The sequence below is a fragment of the Procambarus clarkii genome, unplaced genomic scaffold (assembly GCF_040958095.1).
Source record: "Procambarus clarkii isolate CNS0578487 unplaced genomic scaffold, FALCON_Pclarkii_2.0 HiC_scaffold_266, whole genome shotgun sequence".
Classification (NCBI taxonomy): Eukaryota; Metazoa; Arthropoda; class Malacostraca; order Decapoda; family Cambaridae; genus Procambarus; species Procambarus clarkii.
Window position 1 is genome coordinate 40,001 of NW_027189299.1, and position 23,714 is coordinate 63,714.

The following is a 23,714-nucleotide window of genomic DNA, read 5'->3' on the forward strand; positions in this document are numbered from 1 at the left end:
TTGGACCTAAAAAAGGCATTCGACAGTTCCACATAGAGAGGTTGTTCTGGAAACTGGAAAATATTGGAGGGGTGACAGGTAAGCTTCTAATATGGATGAAAAATTTTCTGACATAGAAAAATGAGGGCAGTAATCAGAGGCAATGTATCGGACTGGAGAAATGTCACAAGTGGAGTACCACAGGGTTCAGTTCTTGCACCAGTGATGTTTATTGTCTACATAAATGATCTACCAGTTGGTATACAGAATTACATGAACATGTTTGCTGATGATGCTAAGATAATAGGAAGGATAAGAAATTTAGATGATTGTCATGCCCTTCAAGAAAACCTGGATAAAATAAGTATATGGAGCACCACTTGGCAAATGGAATTTAATGTTAATAAATGCCATGTTATGGAATGTGGAACAGGAGAACATAGACCCCACACAACCTATACATTATGTGAGAAATCTTTAAAGAATTCTGATAAAGAAAGAGATCTAGGGGTGGTTCTAGATAGAAAACTATCACCTGAGGACCACATAAAGAATATTGTGCGAGGAGCCTATGCTACGCTTTCTAACTTTAGAATTGCGTTTAAATACATGGATGGTGATATACTAAAGAAATTGTTCATGACTTTTGTTACGCCAAAGCTAGAATATGCAGCTGTTGTGTGGTGCCCAACAACAGAAGTTGGCCCATATCTTAAGAAGCACATCAACAAACTGGAAAAGGTGCAAAGACATGCTACTAAGTGGCTCCCAGAACTGAAGGGCAAGAGCTACGAGGAGACGTTAGAGGCATTAAATATGCCAAAACTAAAAGACAGAAGAGGTGATATGATCACTACATACAAAATAGTAACAGGAATTGATAAAACCGACAGGGAAGATTTCCTGAGACCTGGAACTTCAAGAACAGGAGGTCATAGATTGAAACTAGCTTAACACAGATGCTAAAGAAATATAAGAAAATTCACTTTCGCAAATAGAGTGGTAGACGGTTGGAACAAGTTAGGTGAGAAGGTGGTGGAGGCCAAGACTGTCAGTAGTTTCAAAGCGTTATATGACAAAGAGTGCTGGGAAGACGGTCTCATCCTTTAACTACACTTAGGTAATTACACACACACACACACATACATATTATATATATATATATATATATATATATATATATATATATATATATATATATATATATATATATATATATATATATATATATATATATCGGACAATTAGTAAAAAAAAAAAAAAAAATTTAAATTATTTTACCTTGTACCTAGATCCACCAGGCCTGTTTGGTGCCTGTTTCAGTACTTCAGACATCTGGAAGGTCACATCCTCCTCCTCAACTTGTGGATGTGCGTTGATAGATGATTCTGTAAAATTAAGTTATTTATATAATAATAAATTCAGTATAACAATAATATTCTGTAAAATTAAAAGTAATTTATACATCAATCAGATAAAACTCTCCAGAGATGGTGATACACAACATATAAAGGACAAGTTTCAGAACAAAATATGCATTTAGGAATAAGGTTTTGTACATGTAGGTAGCACATGAGAAAATAAGTGGAAGGTGATCAAGTTTATATTAACATGTTAATGACTTTGTTAAGGCTTTGCAAGAATGAAAAAATATTAATAATATAATATCACCTACCAATTAATTGTACATCATTTATAAGTCAATTATTTGCATTATTATTATTCAATACTAATGATATAAAAATGCATTTTGTAATCTACTATTTATGCAAGTATTAAGCACAGGATCATGAAATAAACTGCAAAATACTGTAATGGATAAACCAATTAAGTTTACATTTTCCTATAGCTAAGTCAGTCAGTTCTATTAGCAGCAGAGAACAATTATGCCCAACCTCTATTAAATGAAACAATCTTAAGAGCAAGTGATAGAAATATAATAAATATAAAAATATAATATTGTTCATATCTTCATTATTCTTCGAACTGTGGTTGCACAATCAGACCCACGTACACTGGTTAAAAGCATCACCTAAAAGCAACAACAAAAATGTAGTACACTGACGAATTTTGAATATATATATATATATATATATATATATATATATATATATATATATATATATATATATATATATATATATATATATATATATATATATATATATATATATATATTAGTTGATTTTATACCCGCATTAGGTCAGGTGATAATACAATGAAGGTGAAAACATGGGGGGATACATAAGGGATAAACATAGGGGCTGCAGAAGGCTTATTGGCCCATACGAGGCATCTCCTATCTAAACACAAAGATTAATCCAGTGTAATTGGCCTGTTATGTTGTAACATAACATATATATATATATATATATATATATATATATATATATATATATATATATATATATATATATATATATATATATATATATATATATGTATATATATATATATATATGTATACCATATACATATATATGCTATGTTGTATGCTACAACTTGGCTGATAATAAAGCCATTCACAACTGCAGGCCTAATAAAAAAAGGAGGTGGCATAGCAATATCTTACAAAGATACCTTCATCTGCAATAGTCTCATTAGTAATAGAGACGACTATTGTGAATATACCTTTGCCAAGTTCTCCAGTAAATCCCTTAAATCCTCCTTGACTATAAGTGCCATCTATAGATTTCCCAATACCGACATAGCTTCATTCTCAGATAACGTAAGGAATCTTATCATAAATAACAATCTCAACAAAAATCAAACCAACTTAGTGGTTTGTAATGGTGAACAAAACATGCAGATACTTATATATAACCTGTGAATAGAGTGTAATAACACCAAAACTATTTGTTTATTGTTTTATGACCATAATAATTGAATCACTAATATGATTCACTAATATATAATCCTAATAATAATCACTAATATATAATCCATTGAGCATGCTGCATCTCTTTCAGTCTCTTTGCAATTTGAACAAGAGGGTTTTTAATTGATCGAACCATATTCTTAAAGTAAAGTAAATGAGATGTATTCCATATTTTGCAAAATATACGATGAAGGCACACAAACATTCATACCAAAACTGAAGGGCAGGATTTATGAGGAGACATTAGAGGCATTAAATATTCCAAACTAGAAGACAGAAGGAAAAGAGGAGATATGATCACTACGTACAAAACAGTAACAGGAATTGATAAACTTGATAGGGAAGATTTCCCGAGACCTGGAATTTCAAGAACAAGAGGTTATAGATTTAAACGAACTAAACAAAGATGCCGAAGAAATGTAAGACAATTCACTTTTGCAAACAGAATGGTAAACGGTTGGAACATGTTAGGTGAGAAGGTGGTGGAGGCCAAATCCGTCAAAAGTTTCAAAGCATTATATGACAAAGAGTGCTGGGAAAATGGGACACCACGAGTGTAGCTCTCCATCCATCTGATTGATAACCCAAATGAATTTTTCATGGATATGATACCAACATCAAATCATAAATCAGATGTGATCCTATCCCCACTGGATTTTGAAGAAGCCATAGACAGTATGCCTATGCACTCTGCACCAGGCCCTGACTCTTGGAACTCTATATTCATCAAGAACTGTAAAAAACGTTATCGCAGGCCCTTCACATTCTTTGGAGACAAAGCCAAGATACTGGCATTGTCCCTGACATACTAAAAACAGCAGAGATAGCACCGCCCCATAAAGGAGGAAATAAGGCAGAGGCAAAAAACTACAGACCGATAGCACTAACATCGCACATCATAAAAATCTTTGAGAGACTGCTAAGAAGTAAGATCACAAAATACATGGAATCACAGCATCTCCATAACCCCAGACAACATGGTTTCAGAACAGGGCGCTCTTGCCTATCACAGTTGCTGGACCACTCTGACATGGCACTAGATGCCATGGAAGACAAACAAAACGCTTTGACAAAAAAAAGCCTTTGACAAATGTGACCATTGTGTTATTGCACATAAAATGCGTTCAAAAGGAATTACCGGAAAAATAGGCAGATGGATATACAACTTCCTGACTAATAGAACCCAATGTGTAGTAGTCAACAAAATAAAATCTGGACCATCAACCGTAAAGAGCTCAGTCCCCAAGCGTACTGTGCTTGCTCCAATACTTTTTCTCATCCTCATATCGGACATAGACAAGGACACAACCTATAGTACTTGATCATCCTTTGCAGATGACACTAGAATCTTCACGAGAGTAGGCAACATAGAGGACACGGCAAACCTCCAATCAGATGTAAATCAGGTCTTTCTATGGGCTACAGAAAATAACATGGTGATTAACGAACATAAGTTTCAGCTCATGCGCTACGGAAAAAATAAAAAATATAAAAACGGAAACCACTTACAAAACTCAGTCAAATCATAACATTGAACGGAAAAGCAACGTAAAGGATTTGGGTGTACTGATGTCAGAAGGCCTTACAATTAAAGAACACAATAAAGTAGCCGTCACAACTGCAAGAAAAATGACAGGATAGATAACAAGAACTTTTCACACTAGAGATGCTATACCGATGATGATAGTTTTCAAGACGCTAGTGCTCTCTAGAGTGGAATACTGCTGCATAATGAAAGCCCCTTTCAAAGCTGGAGAAATTACTGACCTATACTTATGCATTTATCTTCGGTTTAACACAACAGGCACCAGACACACGCTAGGCATCATACACACTAGGATAAAACAAACATTAGGCTGGAAGTCAGAAAAGAATTCAAAGAATTTTACTGGAAAGGCTTGCTGTTAGGAAAGGAAGTAATTGAGATGAATTAATGCACAGTATGTCAATTTTGTGAAATATATGATAAAGGAACAAAAACATTTATACCAAAACAAAGATGCAGAACTAGGAAACAGGATTTGTTCAACTGAAATTTCAAGACGGACAGAGACCAAAAGACACAAAAATGGAATCAATATACGAAGAGGCCAAACCCCCAAACATACCAGTAATACAAAGAGAAACAACTACACGGCAGTGAGGAGAGAGGCAGAAAGAAATTTTGAAAAAAAGGAACAAACAAATGTAAAGTAGAACAAATCATATTCTATAAATACAGCAACAACCAATTGCAGGTAAAGGATAATATTCAGAGCTTTTAAATGCATGGATGGCGAAATACTCAAGAAATTGTTCACGACTTTTGTTAGACCAAAGTTGGAATATGCAGCGGTTGTATGGTGCCCATATCTTAAGAAGCACATAAACAAACTGGAAAAGGTGCAAAGACATGCTACTAAGTGGCTCCCAGAACTGAAGGACAAGAACTATGAGGAGAGGTTAGAGGCATTAAATATACCAAATATACTACACAAATATATATACTACACATGCACAATAAACTACCCTACACAGGCTGAGTATGGTGTGTACAATAAATTATTAGCTAAAAGATAAGACTGAGTTTGTATAAATGGGGGTTAAGTCAGAGTGGGAAAATGTAAGTGGAGTGCCTAAAAACCCTGTCCTGGGACCTCTGTAATTCATAATATATACAAATAATTTAGACTCGGGTTTGATCAGCAATATTTGAAAATTTCCAGACGATACAAAAGGGATTTTTTTCTGGATTCAGGATTATTTTTTTATGGCTGAAAACAGGTTTTCAGCAATAAAAGAAATACAGTATTGCTGGAACAACCGTCGACATCTTCAAGAGAAAACCTGAACATCTTCAAGAAGTGAAGATGACCTTGAGAAGAAGTATAGGTTGGGAGAAGTATAGGTTAGGAATTGTCTCCAAAGAATTCTCAAAGAATTACTCGTTATTGCTATCCAAGATAATTAGACGAGCCAAAGCTAAATACTACGAAGATAAATTTACCCAAATAAAGAGTACCTTACCTAAAAATATGTATGTACCTTACGTAAATAAACATTTGATTTTGAAGTGCCGGACAAACAAGGCTGTGGTGGATATGTGGGCCTGAGGGGCCTGTCCAAGCAACAGCCTGTTGGATCAAGCTCTCACATGTCAAGCCTGGCCTTGGAAGGGCTTGGTGAGTAGAACAACTACCAGAACCCTATAATGCATGTATCAAGGTGTCCAGGCAGTGAGCACCACATAATGCAGTGCAGTCCTGTAAGAATAAGCACAGTAAGTATGGGCATGGAGGGGGTGCAGCAGTGGCTTGTGAAGGGCTGGAGAGTAAATGGACATGCCCAGGGGTAAAAAGCATTAGGGTAACAGAACATAGCCCATAAAAATAGTAATGACAATGAATGAATAATTATATGAATGCAATAATACTTCATATCTCAATAGGAAAACTAAGCAGGGTGCAAGACAAGGTACTGGTGGTGATAGTGGTTGGTACAAGTCCTCACATCCCCACAGACACCAGTAACAGCCCTCACCTCCCAACACAGTACCCTTGTAGCGAGTTAATCTTATACTCGCTTCATTATCTTATAGCATAACTAATTAACACTAATTACAGAAGCTACACAGGTGATACTTTGGTGTGAGTTGAGCGCACTGAGCGTCGGTATCGCTACACCCTTGTTCCTTAACAACCCTTTGGACCTTTATTACAGAAAAATAGAATCAATTAATTTAATAAAATATAAAATATAAGTGCTTACTTACGATAATACTATCGGTGGAACACAAAATCTTCTTCTTCTTGATAGTAGGTGCAGTTTGCATGAAGGGTTAGTCCTCGCCATGACTGAACTGACGACAAAATGGCCGATGTGTTGATATGGCGTCAGTTGACGCTGTGACGTCACAGGTGAGGGACGCTTTGCGCATTACTCCCTCGTACTTAAAAAGTACTACAGGTACTTTTTGGTTTTATTTTTGAATATGGCAGAAGTTGGACAGCTTTTCAAATCATTATAAGGGAGTGAGTTCCATAGACTAGGTCCCTTTATTTACATAGAGTGTTTACATAGATTAAGTTTGACTCTGGGGATATCAAAGAGATATTTATGTCTGGTGGGGACGTGGCCATGTGTTCTATTACATCTGTCCAGGAAGAGTTTCAGAACAGGGTTTGCAGTTAGAAAAAGGGCTTTATAAACGTAATTTACACAGGAGAATGTATGGAGTGAATTTGTTTAGCATGTTTAAGGATTTGAACAAGGGAGCTGTGTGTTGTCTGAAGGTAGAGTTAGTTATTGTCCTGATAGCAGATTTTTACTGGATGATGATGGGCTTGAGGTAGTTTGCAGAGGTTGAACCCCAAGCACAAACGCCATAAGAATGATAGGGATAGATAAGTGCATAATAGAGTGAGAGGAGAGCAGAGTAGGGTACATAATATCTGATCTTAAACAGTATACCAACTGTTTTAGAAACCTTTTTAGTTATGTGTTGTATATGGGTGCGGAAGTTGAGTCTCTTGTCTAAGTATAGGCTAAGAAACTTTCCATCATTTTTATTGCTAATGTTTACATTATCTATCTGAAGCTGAATTGCATTTGTTGATTTGTTTCCAAATAAGATATAGTAGGTCTTTTCTATGTTTTGTGTGAGGCTTGTTGGTTGACAACCACAAGTAGACTTTTTTTAATTAATTGTTTACAACATTATTTAACAGGAGTGGGTTGGGGTCAGAGTAGATGAGTAGTATCATCAGCCAACAATATAGGTTTAAGTATGTTAGAGACATTAGGGAGATCATTGATGTATATAAGAAACAGGAGGGTCCTAGGATGCTGCTCTGTGGCACCTTTACGGTAATTAAGTGGTAGAGTGGGAGAGGTTATATCATTGATGGCTTCATATTGGTGTCTGTTACTAAGATAGGATCGGATATAGTTTAGGGCAAGGCCACGGATTCCATAATGGTGGAATTTAAGTAAGAGGTAGTTATGGTTAACAGTATCAAAGGCCTTTCTCAGGCCGATGAAGAGTTCAATTGGAAACTCACTTTTGTCAAGGGCTGAGAAGATTAAGTCAAGCAGACTAACAATAGCATCATTGGTACTCTTTTGGGAGCGGAAGCCAAACTGACAGGGACTTAGTATATTGAATTTTACAAGATTGGAGTAGAGCTGTTTGTAAAAAAAAAAAAAAATAATTTTGATAATATAGGTAGATTCGATATGGGTCTGTAATTATTTATGTCTGCCGTGTTACCTCCTTTATGAACTGGCGTTACTCTTGCTTTTTTAAGGATATCAGGGAAGGTATGACACTCTAGGGATTTGTTGAACAGCAGTGCTATGGATGGTGCAAGGGCATGGGAGGCACGCCTGTGTACCATCGATGGTATTTCACTAATGTTCCCAGCTTTGGTTTTTAGCGAGTGAATGATGGACACAACATCTGTAGGGCTGACCGGAGAGAGGAGAAGAGAGTTTGGATAGCTGCGTGAAAGATATGTGGTAACATATGTCTGAGTCTCTGGGATTTTTCGGGCAAGGTGAGCACCAAACGATGAAAAGAAGCTATTAAATTCAGTTGCTGTTTCAAGATCTGTTGCAGGTGTATAACCATCCTTGGAGATTTTTATCTTATTATGTAAATGTTGTTTAGCTCCTAGGATGGTAGAGATGGCTCTCCATGTGCTTTTTATGTTGCCTTTTGCTTCTTTGAATCTATTCTCGTAATAGGAACGCTTTGCTCTTATTATACTGGTAAGCACTGATGCATACCTCTTAACTACTTCTTTTCCAACTAGGCCAATCCTAAGTTTTTTTTCATATTCATATTTCTTGTCGATTGCTTTAAGTATGCCATTAGTGAGCCAGGGATTATTTAACCTTTTTGCCAGTTACTTGCTTGGTGAGGAGAGGACAATAAGTATTGTAAAGGCTTTAAATTTTGGAAAGAGGCTAGTTAACGAATTATTATCCTGTGTATTGATAAATTTAGATTCCCAGTTTACATTGTGGAGGGCATTTGTGAGATTGCCTATTGCCGCTTCACATTGTAACCTAAAGGTAATTTTCTTGTTACCTGGTGGTGTTATGGCCATGTTCGCTACAAGGAAGGTAGGATAGTGGTCAGTTGTTCTGTCAGTGATTATACTTGATGTAAGAGGAGCTGTTATGTTGGTCCATCAGTGATCCAGGGTAGTCGCAGATGTTTGAGTGACTCGGGTGGGCCTGGTGATTGCGGGGATGAGCATACAGGAATTCATGCTGTTGAGGAAACAGTCTACTTGAGGGTTATTTTGTAGCCCTAGGTCAATATTGAAATCACCTCTGAGAACTATGTGATTTTTGTTGAGATTATTGTTTATGATAAGGTTCCTCAAGTTGTTATTGTATTTGTGTCTAGCTTCAGACACAAGCATGTTACAGTTATGTCTTAAAGAGTTGAGAGCAATTAAGGATGATAAAGAGTCACTTACAACTAATGTATCAAGTTTGGATACTTGTACACATTTCAGTGCAAGGAGCAAGGCAAATAGTTCAGTCTGAAGGGTAGAGGCCCAGTTGTTTATACGGACTCCCCACTCAAAATATAAGTCATATCCTATTGCCAGGACAACTGCACTTCCAGCTGCACCCGTTGGGCGCTGTAGGAAACCTTCAGTGTATATGATTTGAGAGAGAGAATGCTCTGTGGACAGAGCATCAATATGGCTTAAGACGTTGAGCTTTGCCTCAAGACAAAGCTGGGACTGATCTCTAATTTGCTCCTTTGATGGAAAGGGAGGGATTAAAATTGAAAAGGGTGTAATTTCCTACAGTGCAGGAAAGTGCTATTGTTGTCTCTCTTGGTACAAATTATAAATCTGATACTTTCTGAGTTCAGTTCCAATTTTATTTATCTATTTGAAACAATGTTTACATTCAATAAAGAAATTCTGGAGGGCTTCTGTGCAACGGTTAGGATGAGCTAGCCTAAGCATTTTTATACCAATTTGACAGTTATTTTCAGTAACACGATAAACAACGCTCGGAATATTAAGTTCCTTTCTCATATTAAGTATCTTTGTGGTACGAAGGCACCCAAGGATTATCCTCAAGGCTTCGTTCTGCAATTTTTCAAGCCCTCCAAGCTTTCTTTCAGGATGCCTTAAAGTTAGTTTAGTTCATTTATTATGCACCCCATACCCATCTTGTGGGCGGTAGTGGAAAGGGTTGCAGAGGCACATAATGGGCTCAGGGACTGAACCCAACAATTCATTTAGCTAAGCAAGTTACAATCTTGATGAGCTAGTTACAAAATTCAGTATAAGTCGTCACATCAACAATAGGTTCGAGATCGATCACAAGTACAGTTTCTAAATTAAGCAACTGACATATGTGGAGAGCTAGTGTCACAATTGATATGTTTGTCCTGCACACCGCTCCCCATCCAGTGGGCAGCGGTGGATAGGTTACAATCACTTAGTTACTACTTACAGTTAGCAAACTGGGGATATTTGGCTAAAATTTCTGGTACCAGATCATTTTGAATGAAATATTGACACATCGTTGGTACATTGGTTATAGAATTGTCTCTGAATTCACTATCACATAGTGACGAAGGGGTGTGCAAACAATTTTGTTGACAGTTAACATTTGGTCAGGTCTACATCGGCAGATAATGAGAATTCCCAGAAATACTTGTAACCGAGTCTAAGCCGAGCAGTAGTAACATCTAGAAGTCTGCTGATTTTATTGGATGAACTATAGATGTGTGGCTCCTTTTGCATAATAGTATTGAACGAAAGTTAATCTCCCCAAACACTTTCGCGTTTTGGGCAAGTTACCCCTCCACTCTCTCCATTTTTGTTTGGACATTCCCTGGTAGTGTGCGGAAATACTGAAAAGTGTATACTCTTTTCAACTTTGTCACCTTAATTCTCGTCCTATGTCTTTCATTTTGGTATCAATGCGTTCGCAATAGAATTCCCAACAGAACTATGTGCATATAATGTCAAAGACAGCAGCGCGCTCCACCCGCCGACAAGATGAATGTAGGCCAAGGGTACCAGAAAAAGAAAGCTGAGCCACCCTCAGGCAACTCTCATTACATTAGAGAGTGTGATAATACTGAAAAGTGTATACCCTTTTCAACTTTGTTACCTCAATTCTCATCCTAGTTTTTTCAATTTGGCATCAATGTGTTCGCAATAGAATTCTCTACAGGACTAAAGGCATATAAACTCCAAAAGCCCGGCTTACCATCCGCAACAAACAGAGTAAGCGAGAGTGTGTTACCAGGGAGCGCACAAGAGCGATAAAATGTATACACTCTTTTCATTTTGGTCACCCCAATTTTCATCCTAGGTCTTTCATTTTGGTATCAATGTGTTAGCAATAGAATTATCTACAGGTTTAAATGCATATAAACTCCAAAAGCAAGGTGTACCATCCGCACAAAACAGAGAAAGTGAGAGAAAGTAACCCGGGAGCACTCTAGTGCAATGTAATGTGAACACTCTTTTCACTTTGGTTACCTCAATTCTCGTCATATGTCTTTCATTTTGGTATCAATGTGTTCGCAATTGTATCTGCTGGCATTTTACCCTTTGCTTGGATCTGAAGGGTTTTAGGCTCACCACGATGCAATCTGATAGTACCACAGGTGTATATACCTATCTTCAAGCAGCAATTCACTCATTCAAACCGACTTATAATAGTTATCCATATATAAATGGTAATCTTTGTTCTACCTGTTAACCTGTCATATGAAGAAAGATTGTCAAAGCTTATATTACATTCTCTAGAAAAGCAAAGAATTAGGAGTGACATATGGTAGAGGTGCACAATGGGATGAATGGACATAACAAAGGGGACATTAATGGGGTATTAAAAGTAGCAACACAAGACAGAACTCGAAACAAAGTGTAAAAATTGGAAAAATTTAGATTTAGGAAAGAACTGCATGAGTAAATACACTGGGTTTGTACCTTAAGGTTCATGTATGCAATATTACAGAGTTCCAGTTAACTCCCATGCATGCAATTACTTTATGTTATGTTTATGTTTTTTATGTTAAAATGTTTTTGTTGATTTGTTTGTATATTTTCATAAGTAAAGCATGCTTACCGTCTTATTCCAAGTTTTATGATAACTTTACAAGGTTTAAAACATAAAGTTCAATATATATTCTGGTTTTCACACAGGAATTATACGTTAATATAACATCATAATAACGTAATGATGTCGTGTAAATAACGTTATACTGACGTCATATAAATGTTATATTTATGTTATAAGAACGTAAATTGGATAGCTTTACAGAAAGTAAACAAAAAAAACTAAATGTTGACTGAAAATTATTTATTCTTAAATATAAAGCATGAAAACATTATAATACCATAGCATTCACTATTATTTTTAAATTTTTACATAAATCTTAAAAAACTGTGTCTCAAGAATATATGTTTTTAGTTATATCCTTTGGTTTTAAGAACATCAGATATACGTATTTATGTCAAAAGTTACAGTATTACCTTTGTGGAACCATTTAAAAACGTCCACAAACGTTCTGTGTTTGCTGGGTCAGGTACGAAATGAATGCCTGAGGCCTCCAGTGATCGCCAGCCATTTAAAAAAAATCCAGCATGCCCCAGGGCCATGAGGCACCTCAGTTACAAGGAAGTAACCATGTCTGATGCATCGTGTACGAGCTCCCAGTCCACGGTCAGCCGTGGTGCTGCAAAATGACTCTCAGAGGAGAAAATACGGGTCATATTGTATGATGATAGACCGATTGTTGACGAGTTAGGCTACAGTCTAGAAAAATACCTATCACAGATCTTGACATGAGTGATGGCGACACTGAGGTGGACGATGTTGAGAGTATGTACAGTACACGTGCCTCGCTCAGCTTCCCAGGCCGCTCTGGGTCAACACCACTAGAGTAACATCATCTATGTCACATGACTTGAGCTTATTTGTTTTTCGTCCCTCTTTGTCACTTTATGGTCATCCCCTTGAGTACAAAGATTCCGCGAAGCTTTTGGGGTTATTCCTTGACACTCGTTTGTCTTGGTCTCCCCATATCTCTTACCTCCGTGTTGAGTGCTCTAAGGCCCTTACTCTCCTTCGGGTATTGTCCCATACTTCTTGGGGAGCGGATAGGCGCACTCTCCTTGCTTTACATTCCTCTCTCGTCCTGTCTAAGCTCGATTATGGTTGCCCTGCTTACTCGTCTGCTTCTCCTTCTACTCTTCGCCGTCTTGATGCTTTGCACCATACTGGGTTGCGCCTCAGTTCTGGTGCCTTTCGTTCGACTCCCGTCCTTAGCTTGTATGTTGACACTGGCTTCCTGTCTCTCCAGGACCGCTGTGATCGCTACTGTCTTCACTATCTTGCGCAGTCCTTACAACATCCTTCCTCTCGCCTCTGTCATGCTTTAACTTTTACCCCTCCTGCGGTTTCTGTTCCTCTTCACCTCCTCCCACTTTGTCCGGTTATCTCGCTTACAGGATTCTCTTTCCGTTCATGTTTCTAATATTTCTCCTCGTGTTGCCCTCCGTTGTTGCTTCTTTGCCCCCGTGGAGAGTCCCCCTTCCGCAGTTTTGTACATCCTTGACCCTCATCACTAAAGCTTTTACCCCTCCTACGGTTCTAAAACGCCTTTTCCTTGAGCACTTTTCTTCTCACTCCCGCTCCGTTTCTGTCTTCACCGATGGGTCTAAGTCTGCGGACGGTGTTGGCTACTCTGTTGTTTTTCCTGATCGCACTTATATGTGTCACTTACCTCCGGAGACTAGCATCTTTACAGCGGAGCTTTATGCTATTCTCTATGCTCTTCGTCTCCTGCTTTCTGGTTGTCAGTCTTCCTTTGTAGTTGTTGTTGACTCTCGTAGTGCCCTCATGGCTCTCGGGTCCTTTAATCCAGTTCATCCAGTAGTTGTCGAGATCCAGCATTGGCTGTTTCTTGTTCACAGTAAATTTAAGTTGGTTGAGTTTTATTGGGTTCCTAGCCATATTGGTGTGTCTTTAAATGAGCGTGCGGATGCTGCCGCCAAGGAAGCTGTCCGCTCTTGTACCATCTCTCGTAAAGGTATTCCATATTCCGACTTTTACCCGGTTATCCATTCCTCCATTCTTACCCGTTGGCAGGCTTCTTGGTCGTCTGTTACTGGTAACAAACTATGTACACTTAAATGTTGTGTTTCCTCGTGGCCGTCCTCCTACCACCGTAACCGGCGATGGGAAACAGCTCTGGGGAGGTTGCGAATTGGCCATACTCAAATCAAATAAAATTAAATCAAATCAAATGTTTATTTAGGTAAGGTACATACATACAAGAGGTTTTACAAAGAGTGATGGATTTATAGATAGGGCTAGTACATACAATGCCTAAAGCCACTATTACGCAAAGCGTTTCGGGCAGGGAAAACTTAAATGACTAAAGCTTAATACTAATTGAGCATAAAGAATAAAATGAAAACATAGCTGAAAAAGCAGCACAAATACAATTCTGTCGACAAACAGCACACTAAAAAAAAAAACCAGACATTGGTTGACAATAGCTAAGGTAGGTTACAGGGAATTTATTAGGTATAGCTTCGTTTTTATCTTAAACTGGTTGAGAGAGGTACAGTCTTTAACATGGTTGGGAAGGTCATTCCACAATCTGGGTCCCTTGATTTGTAGAGCATTTCTAGTTTGATTAAGTCGTACTCTAGGAATATCAAAACTATATTTATTTCTGGTGTGGTGCTCGTGGGTTCTGTTACAACCTTCTATGAAGCTTTTGAGGTCAGGATTGGCATTACAGTTTAGCGTTTTATATATGTATAATATACTTTCATAGCTTGTGGACCCCAGGTTGGGAACCTAGCTTGTGGACCCCAGGTTGGGAACCTAGCTTGTGGACCCCCAGGTTGGGAGCCTAGCTTGTGGACCCCAGGTTGGGTATCTAGCTTGTGGACCCCAGGTTGGGAACCTAGCTTGTGGACCCCAGGTTGGGAACCTAGCTTGTGGACCCCTGGTTGGGAACCTAGCTTGTGGACCCCAGGTTGGGAACCTAGCTTGTGGACCCCAGGTTGGGAACCTAGCTTGTGGACCCCAGGTTGGGAACCTTGCTTGTGGACCCCAGGTTGGGAACCTAGCTTGTGGACCCCAGGTTGGGAACCTAGCTTGTGGACCCCAGGTTGGGAACCTAGCTTGTGGACCCCAGGTTGGGAACCTAGCTTGTGGACCCCCAGGTTGGGAGCCTAGCTTGTGGACCCCAGGTTGGGAACCTAGCTTGTGGACCCCTGGTTGGGAACCTAGCTTGTGGACCCCAGGTTGGGAACCTAGCTTGTGGACCCCAGGTTGGGAACCTAGCTTGTGGACCCCAGGTTGGGAACCTAGCTTGTGGACCCCAGGTTGGGAACCTAGCTTGTGGACCCCCAGGTTGGGAACCTAGCTTGTGGACCCCAGGTTGGGAATCTAGTTTGTGGACCCTAGGTTGAGAACCTAGCTTGTGGATCCCGGGTTGGGAACCTAGCTTGTGGACCCCAGGTTGGGAACCTAGCTTGTGGACCCCAGGTTGGGAACCTAGCTTGTGGACCCCCAGGTTGGGAGCCTAGCTTGTGGACCCCAGGTTGGGAATCTAGCTTGGGGACCCCAGGTTGGGAACCTAGCTTGTGGACCCCCAGGTTGGGAACCTAGCTTGTGGACCCCAGGTTGGGAATCTAGTTTGTGGACCCTAGGTTGAGAACCTAGCTTGTGGACCCCCAGGTTGGGAGCCTAGCTTGTGGACCCCAGGTTGGGAACCTAGCGTGTGGACCCCAGGTTGGGAACCTAGCTTGTGGACCCCAGATTGGGAACCTCTGCTGTTGATGATAAAGTAACTGTCAAAAATACAATTCTTTAGCTCTTTTATTGTTCCACAAACCACTTGCCTCACACTAAGCTTCTCTACCAGACACATGTTCTCTTTACACACACCAACAAATGTTAATGCTCGTTTTGTCTAACATACGACAAATTATAGAATAGTTATTGTAACAAGTTGGCAACTAAAACAGTCGCTGGAGCCTTCCAAACATCTAGTAAACAAATGAGTTCAGTCTAAGTTAGAAGTAATTTGCCAAAACAAAATGTTTAATAATAATGTTATATATAATATTATTAATTCTTGGGATGAGTACAAATAAATAAAGTTTACGTCTTTAAATATTTTAAAGACTGTACCTCTCTCAACCAGTTTAAGAGGGCGTTATCATTGTTTGGCCGAAAAAATTCGGCCAAACACGAAAAATTTATAAAAATACTACAACGTTCTGGCAACACCGTGGTGCAAACCGTTTAATGTTATGATAATAAATAACGTAATTACAGCAAATTTTCCAGCCGCAATTGCCCGAAATCTGGTCCTCGCGGCTCGGGTGCGCCGTAGGGTGATGCGTCATACGTTGTAAGCGTCTAGTATTTCGCAATAGAGTGGAGAATATCTTGTTATGCATATACAAATTATAAACACACTCGCTGGCAACTGTCTTCTGTGAGAGGGAGGGGCTATAATCCGATTTACTGGCTTAGTCACCCTCTCAGTGTCTGTGCCGGCGGTCGCATGCCTGACGCGCTCGCACAGATCGTATTTTCTTGCATATACTGCACAATGGATATAGTATCGGACAAGAAGAAAGCTCTAAAGGCAAGAGCTCTACGCGTTAGCCAAGTAAAGAAGGAGCGTAAAGCCACACTGAGGCAAAACAAGAGTTCCCTTGAGTGAAGAGAGAGGGCAGCCTCCCGCCCCCACAACACACTACCTCGCCTCACACCCAGGCACCCACACCTCCTGTGGCACCTGCCACACCTCTGTGGCACCTGCCACACCTCCTGCTGCACATGCCACACCACCTGCGGCACCTGCCACACCACCTGCGGCACCTGCCACTCAAGATCTTAGACCTGCAACTCAAGACGTTCTCCCTCTTGATGTTGCAAGATGTTGCATATTTCAGACCAATTATATTAGGTTAGTATGTATTATGTTTTATATCTTGATACTATATCATAAATAATTGTAAATATAAAGCTGCTGTCTTTTTTTTAATTTTTTTTATTTTTTTTTTTTAATTTTTTTTTTTTAATAATTTTTTTTTTTTTTTTTTTATCAGGCAATCTTCATGGAACTTACACACCTTACTGAAGGAATGCCAATCTACAAGGGTGGTAATTTTGATTGAAATTGGTAGTTCATCAACCTCAGCCAAAGGTGGCTGAACTTTGACCTTCATTTTTTACAGGTAACTAATTTGCAACTATATGGTTGAATAACTTTTTTATTTATTATTCAATTTACATGGAACTTGCACATTATATGTAGAGTCTGTGCCTCTAAAAACTCAAGTTATATATTTCCCCTAAGATCATTTATTGATTTTATATATATTTATAAACATCATTTTGTTGCATAATTTTTTGGGTGAACTTTGAAAATTTGTATTATTGCACTAAATAGGTTTGGGATAATAATGCCACTAGACAACCTTTATTATATAGTATTGTGATAGCTGAGTATCATAGAAATAATATCAGTTGATATTTGTATTTGTTATATCAACTTTAAAACATGTAAAAAAATGGTTAAAAAAAGTTTTTTTTTTTTTTCTCCCTCTCTATTTAGGCTGCGATGCTGAAACTTGGACCACTTGCAGCCCTCTTCACGTGTAACACGTCAATAAATTTTCATTGCACTAGAACAACTTTTATGAACCCTAACTATCGCCCCCTTAAGATAAAAACTAAGCACTACCTGATTAACTTCCTATAACCTACCTTACGCCTATAATGTCAACCCATGTCTGCTATTTATTTAAACAATGCTGTTTGTCGACCAAATTGTATTTTTTGCTGTTATTCTGCAATGTTCCCCCCATTTTTATTTTTATTTGTTCTCAACACATTTTATACTTAAATCTCAATTAGTATTAAGTTTTAGTCTTTAGTGTTTTTCCTGCCAGAAACGCTTTGCGTAATAGTGGCTTTAGGCATTGTATGTACTAGCTCTATCTATAAATCCAACAACATGTTTGTATCTCACCTTGCATGTATGTACTTTACCTGAATAAACATTTGAATTTTGAATTTTTTATTTAGTGACATATATGTTATTGTCATATTTAACAAAGTTAACGGAAAGTTAGCAGTCATTCTGAATAGGGTTATGATATTGGAATTCAAGTTATATCGGTCTTATCGTGCAAAAAAAATTTGGATCCTTCCTAAGGAAGGGTCCAAATAGTAGTAAAATATGGTTATTTAATAAATGAATCTTACCAAAGTAATTCACAATTAGGGGCCTGATAGCTGAGTGGACAGCGCTTGGCATTCGTAGTCCTAAGGTTCCAGATTCGATCCCCAGTGGTGGCGGAAACAAATTTGCAAAGTTTCTTTAACCCTGATGCTTCTATTCACCAAGAAGTAAATACGTACCTGGGAGTTAGAGAGTTGCTTCCTGGGGATGTGTAAGAAAAAGGAGGCATGGTCGTGGACTGGGCCGCGGGGATGCTAAGCCCCGAAATCATTTTAAGATAACCTCAAGATAACCTCACAATTACCACAAGACTACCTCAAGACAAGCTCAACTATACAAAAACTCTACACTTTAGTCTGCAACATCTTGAGACTCTGCTGGACATAACATATACGTAATTAGGTAAATAAATGCCAAACTTCCCTTTGTGTTGTAAAGAAACTTTGTCGGAACTTATCACTCACAGGTGTTTGGCTTTACCAGTGACGCCTCCCTGAGGAGTGTGTTGCTGAGTGTTTGTTTGTGTAGGTGTTGCTGAGTGTTTGTGTAGGTGTTGCTGAGTGTTTGTGTAGGTGTTGCTGAGTGTTTGTTTGTGTAGGTGTTGCTGAGTGTTTGTGTAGGTGTTGCTGAGTGTTTGTTTGTGTAGGTGTTGCTGAGTGTTTGTGTAGGTGTTGCTGAGTGTTTGTGTAGGTGTTGCTGAGTGTTTGTTTGTGTAGGTGTTGCTGAGTGTTTGTGTAGGTGTTGCTGAGTGTTTGTTTGTGTAGGTGTTGCTGAGTGTTTGTGTAGGTGTTGCTGAGTGTTTGTGTAGGTGTTGCTGAGTGTTTGTGTAGGTGTTGCTGAGTGTTTGTTTGTGAAGGTGTTGCTGAGTGTTTGTTTGTGTAGGTGTTGCTGAGTGTGTGTTTGTGTAGGTGTTGCTGAGTGTGTGTAGGTGTTGCTGAGTGTTTGTTTGTGAAGGTGTTGCTGAGTGTACTCACCTAATTGTACTCACCTAATTGTGCTTGCGGGGGTTGAGCTCTGGCTCTTTGGTCCCGCCTCTCAACCGTCAATCAACTGGTGTACAGATTCCTGAGCCTATTGGGCTCTATCATATCTACATTTGAAACTGTGAATGGAGTCAGCCTCCACCACATCACTTCCTAATGCATTCCATTTGCTAACTACTCTGACACTGAAAAAGTTCTTTCTAACGTCTCTGTGGCTCATTTGGGTACTCAGCTTCCACCTGTGTCCCCTTGTTCGCGTCCCACCAGTGTTGAAAAGTTCATCCTTGTTTACCCGGTCGATTCCCCTGAGGATTTTGTAGGTTGTGATCATGTCCCCCCTTACTCTTCTGTCTTCCAGTGTCGTGAGGTGCATTTCCCGTAGCCTTTCCTCATAACTCATGCCTCTTAGTTCTGGGACTAGTCTAGTAGCATACCTTTGGACTTTTTCCAGCTTCGTCTTGTGCTTGACCAGGTACGGGCTCCATGCTGGGGCCGCATACTCCAGGATTGGTCTTACATATGTGGTGTACAAGATTCTGAATGATTCCTTACACAGGTTCCTGAACGCCGTTCTGATGTTAGCCAGCCTCGCATATGCCGCAGACGTTATTCTCTTTATGTGGGCTTCAGGAGACAGGTTTGGTGTGATATCAACTCCTAGATCTTTCTCTTTGTCTGTTTCATTAAGTACTTCATCTCCTATTCTGTATCCTGTGCCTGGCCTCCTGTTTCCACTGCCTAGTTTCATTACTTTGCATTTACTCGGGTTGAACTTCAACAGCCATTTGTTGGACCATTCACTCAGTCTATCCAGGTCATCTTGTAGCCTCCTACTATCATCCTCTGTTTCAATCCTCCTCATAATTTTTGCATCGTCGGCAAACATTGAGAGGAACGAATCTATACCCTCTGGGAGATCATTTACATATACCAGAAACAGTATAGGTCCAAGGACTGACCCCTGCGGGACTCCACTTGTGACGTCTCGCCAATCTGAGACCTCACCCCTCACACAGACTCGTTGTCTCCTGTTGCTTAGGTATTCCTCTATCCACCGGAGTACCTTCCCTCTCACTCCAGCCTGCATCTCCAACTTTCGCACTAGCCTCTTGTGTGGCACTGTATCAAAGGCTTTCTGACAATCCAAAAATATGCAGTCTGCCCACCCTTCTCTTTCTTGCCTTATTTTTGTTGCCTGGTCGTAGAATTCAAGTAACCCTGTGAGGCAGGACCTGCCATCCCTGAACCCATGTTGATGCTGTGTTACAAAGTTCCTTCGCTCCAGATGCTCCACTAGTTTTTTTCGCACAATCTTCTCCATCAGCTTGCATGGTATGCAGGTTAGGGACACTGGCCTGTAGTTCAGTGCCTCCTGTCTATCCCCTTTCTTGTATATCGGGACTACGTTAGCTGCTTTCCAAATATCTGGCAGTTCCCCTGTTGCCAGTGATTTGTTATACACTATGGAGAGTGGTAGGCTCAGTTCTCTTGCTCCTTCCTTTAGAACCCAAGGGGAGATTCCATCTGGGCCTATAGCCTTCGTCACGTCCAACTCTAGTAAACACTTCCTTACTTCCCCACTGGTAATCTCAAACTCTTCCAGTGGTTCCTGGTTAGCTATTCCCTCACTTACCTCTGGAATTTCTCCTTGTTCTAAGGTGAAGACCTCCTGGAATTTCTTATTCAATTCCTCACACACTTCCTTGTCATTTGTAGTGAATCCTTCCGCCCCTATCCTTAATCTCATAACCTGTTCCTTTACTGTTGTTTTTCTCCTAATGTGGCTATGCAACAATTTAGGCTGAGTCTTTGCCTTGCTTGCGATGTCATTTTCGTATTGTCTTTCTGCGTGTGTTTGTGTTTGTGTAGGTGTTGCTGAGTGTTTGTTTGTGTAGGTGTTGCTGAGTGTTTGTGTAGGTGTTGCTGAGTGTTTGTTTGTGAAGGTGTTGCTGAGTGTTTGTTTGTGTAGGTGTTGCTGAGTGTTTGTTTGTGTAGGTGATGCTGAGTGTTTGTGTAGGTGTTGCTGAGTGTTTGTTTGTGTAGGTGTTGCTGAGTGTTTGTGCAGGTGTTGCTGAGTGTTTGTTTGTGTAGGTGTTGCTGAGTGTTTGTTTGTGAAGGTGTTGCTGAGTGTTTGTGCAGGTGTTGCTGAGTGTTTGTTTGTGTAGGTGTTGCTGAGTGTTTGTTTGTGAAGGTGTTGCTGAGTGTTTGTGTAGGTGTTGCTGAGTGTTTGTTTGTGTAGGTGATGCTGAGTGTTTGTGTAGGTGTTGCTGAGTGTTTGTTTGTGTAGGTGTTGCTGAGTGTTTGTGTAGGTGTTGCTGAGTGTTTGTTTGTGTAGGTGTTGCTGAGTGTTTGTTTGTGAAGGTGTTGCTGAGTGTTTGTGTAGGTGTTCCTGAGTGTTTGTTTGTGTAGGTGTTGCTGAGTGTGTGTGAAGGTGTTGCTGAATGTTTGTTTGTGAAGGTGTTGCTGAGTGTTTGTTTGTGTAGGTGTTGCTGAGTGTGTGTGAAGGTGTTGCTGAATGTTTGTTTGTGTAGGTGTTGCTGAGTGTTTGTTTGTGTAGGTGTTGCTGAGTGTTTGTGAAGGTGTTGCTGAGTGTTTGTGTAGGTGTTGCTGAGTGTTTGTGTAGGTGTTGCTGAGTGTTTGTTTGTGTAGGTGTTGCTGAGTGTTTGTTTGTGAAGGTGTTGCAGAATGTGTGTTTATGAAGGTGTTGCAGAATGTGTGTTTGTGAAGGTGTTGCAGAATGTGTGTTTGTGAATATGTTGCATAATAATTGTTTGTGAAGGAGCTGCAGAATGTTTGTGAAGGAGGTGCATAATGCAGGTGTGCAAGTGTGTGTTAGGGGTGTTGGGGTGTTAGGCTGCACTAGAGTGGAGAGATTGCAAGTGGCAGTGTCTCCACCTCCACCACAACCACCTGAGGCTACCTTATGGATTACTGGCGGCCAGGAGATCCACCATCCACCACAACCACCTGAGGCTACCTTATGGATTACTGGCGGCCAGGAGATCCACCATCCACCACAACCACCTGAGGCTACCTTATGGATTACTGGCGGCCAGGAGATCCACCATCCACCACAACCACCTGAGGCTACCTTATGGATTACTGGCGGCCAGGAGATCCACCATCCACCACAACCACCTGAGGCTACCTTATAGATTAATGGCGGCCAGGAGATCCACCATCCACCACAACCACCTGAGGCTACCTTATGGATTAATGGCGGCCAGGAGATCCACCATCCACCACAACCACCTGAGGCTACCTTATGGATTACTGGCGGCCAGGAGAACCACCATCCACCACAACCACCTGAGGCTACCTTATGGATTACTGGCGGCCAGGAGATCCACCATCCACCACAACCACCTGAGGCTACCTTATGGATTAATGGCGGCCAGGAGATCCACCATCCACCACAACCACATGAGGCTACCTTATGGATTAATGGCGGCCAGGAGATCCACCATCCACCACAACCACCTGAGGCTACCTTATGGATTAATGGCGGCCAGGAGATCCACCATCCACCACAACCACCTGAGGCTACCTTATGGATTACTGGCGGCCAGGAGATCCACCATCCACCACAACCACCTGAGGCTACCTTATGGATTACTGGCGGCCAGGAGATCTACCATCCACCACTACCACCTTAGGCTACCTTATGGATTGCTGGCGGCCAGGAGATCCACCATCCACCACAACCACCTGAGGCTACCTTATGGATTACTGGCGGCCAGGAGATCCACCATCCACCACAACCACCTGAGGCTACCTTATGGATTACTGGCGGCCAGGAGATCCACCATCCACCACAACCACCTGAGGCTACCTTATGGATTAATGGCGGCCAGGAGATCCACCATCCACCACAACCACCTGAGGCTACCTTATGGATTAATGGCGGCCAGGAGATCCACCACCCACCACAACCACCTGAGGCTACCTTATGGATTACTGGCGGCCAGGAGATCCACCATCCACCACAACCACCTGAGGCTACCTTATGGATTAATGGCGGCCAGGAGATCCACCATCCACCACAACCACCTGAGGCTACCTTATGGATTACTGGTGGCCAGGAGATCCACCATCCACCACAACCACCTGAGGCTACCTTAAGGATTAATGGCGGCCAGGAGATCCACCATCCACCACAACCACCTGAGGCTACCTTATGGATTACTGGTGGCCAGGAGATCCACCATCCACCACAACCACCTGAGGCTACCTTATGGATTAATGACGGCCAGGAGATCCACCATCCACCACAACCACCAGAGGCTACCTTATGGATTACTGGCGGCCAGGAGATCCACCATCCACCACAACCACCTGAGGCTACCTTATGGATTACTGGCGGCCAGGAGATCCACCATCCACCACAACCACCTGAGGCTACCTTATGGATTAATGGCTGCCAGGAGATCCACCATCCACCACAACCACCTGAGGCTACCTTATGGATTAATGGCGGCCAGGAGATCCACCATCCACCACAACCACCTGAGGCTACCTTATGGATTACTGGCGGCCAGGAGATCCACCATCCACCACAACCACCTGAGGCTACCTTATGGATTAATGGCGGCCAGGAGATCCACCATCCACCACAACC

At 40.8% G+C, this 23,714-nt stretch overlaps 2 long non-coding RNA genes across 5 annotated transcripts in view; one reads left to right on the top strand and one right to left on the bottom strand.

Moving 5' to 3' along the window:
• Positions 1-23,714, bottom strand: part of LOC138361226 (uncharacterized) — a 230,992-nt gene that overhangs the window by 1,582 nt on the left and 205,696 nt on the right. Inside the window, exons 1-3 of one of the 4 annotated variants that reach the window (XR_011226854.1) lie at positions 6,609-6,852; positions 5,864-6,099; positions 1,261-1,367 (exon numbers count right to left, since the gene is read on the bottom strand). This is a non-coding gene — a long non-coding RNA (uncharacterized lncRNA). Of the gene's footprint in view, positions 1-1,260; positions 1,368-5,863; positions 6,564-6,608; positions 6,859-23,714 lie in introns of those variants that run through there. The other 3 variants (XR_011226853.1, XR_011226855.1, XR_011226852.1) reach the window with 3 other exon arrangements.
• LOC138361228 (uncharacterized) lies at positions 16,392-17,941 on the top strand. The gene is made up of 3 exons (XR_011226856.1): positions 16,392-16,832; positions 16,975-17,103; positions 17,484-17,941. It is a non-coding gene; the product is annotated as an uncharacterized lncRNA (long non-coding RNA).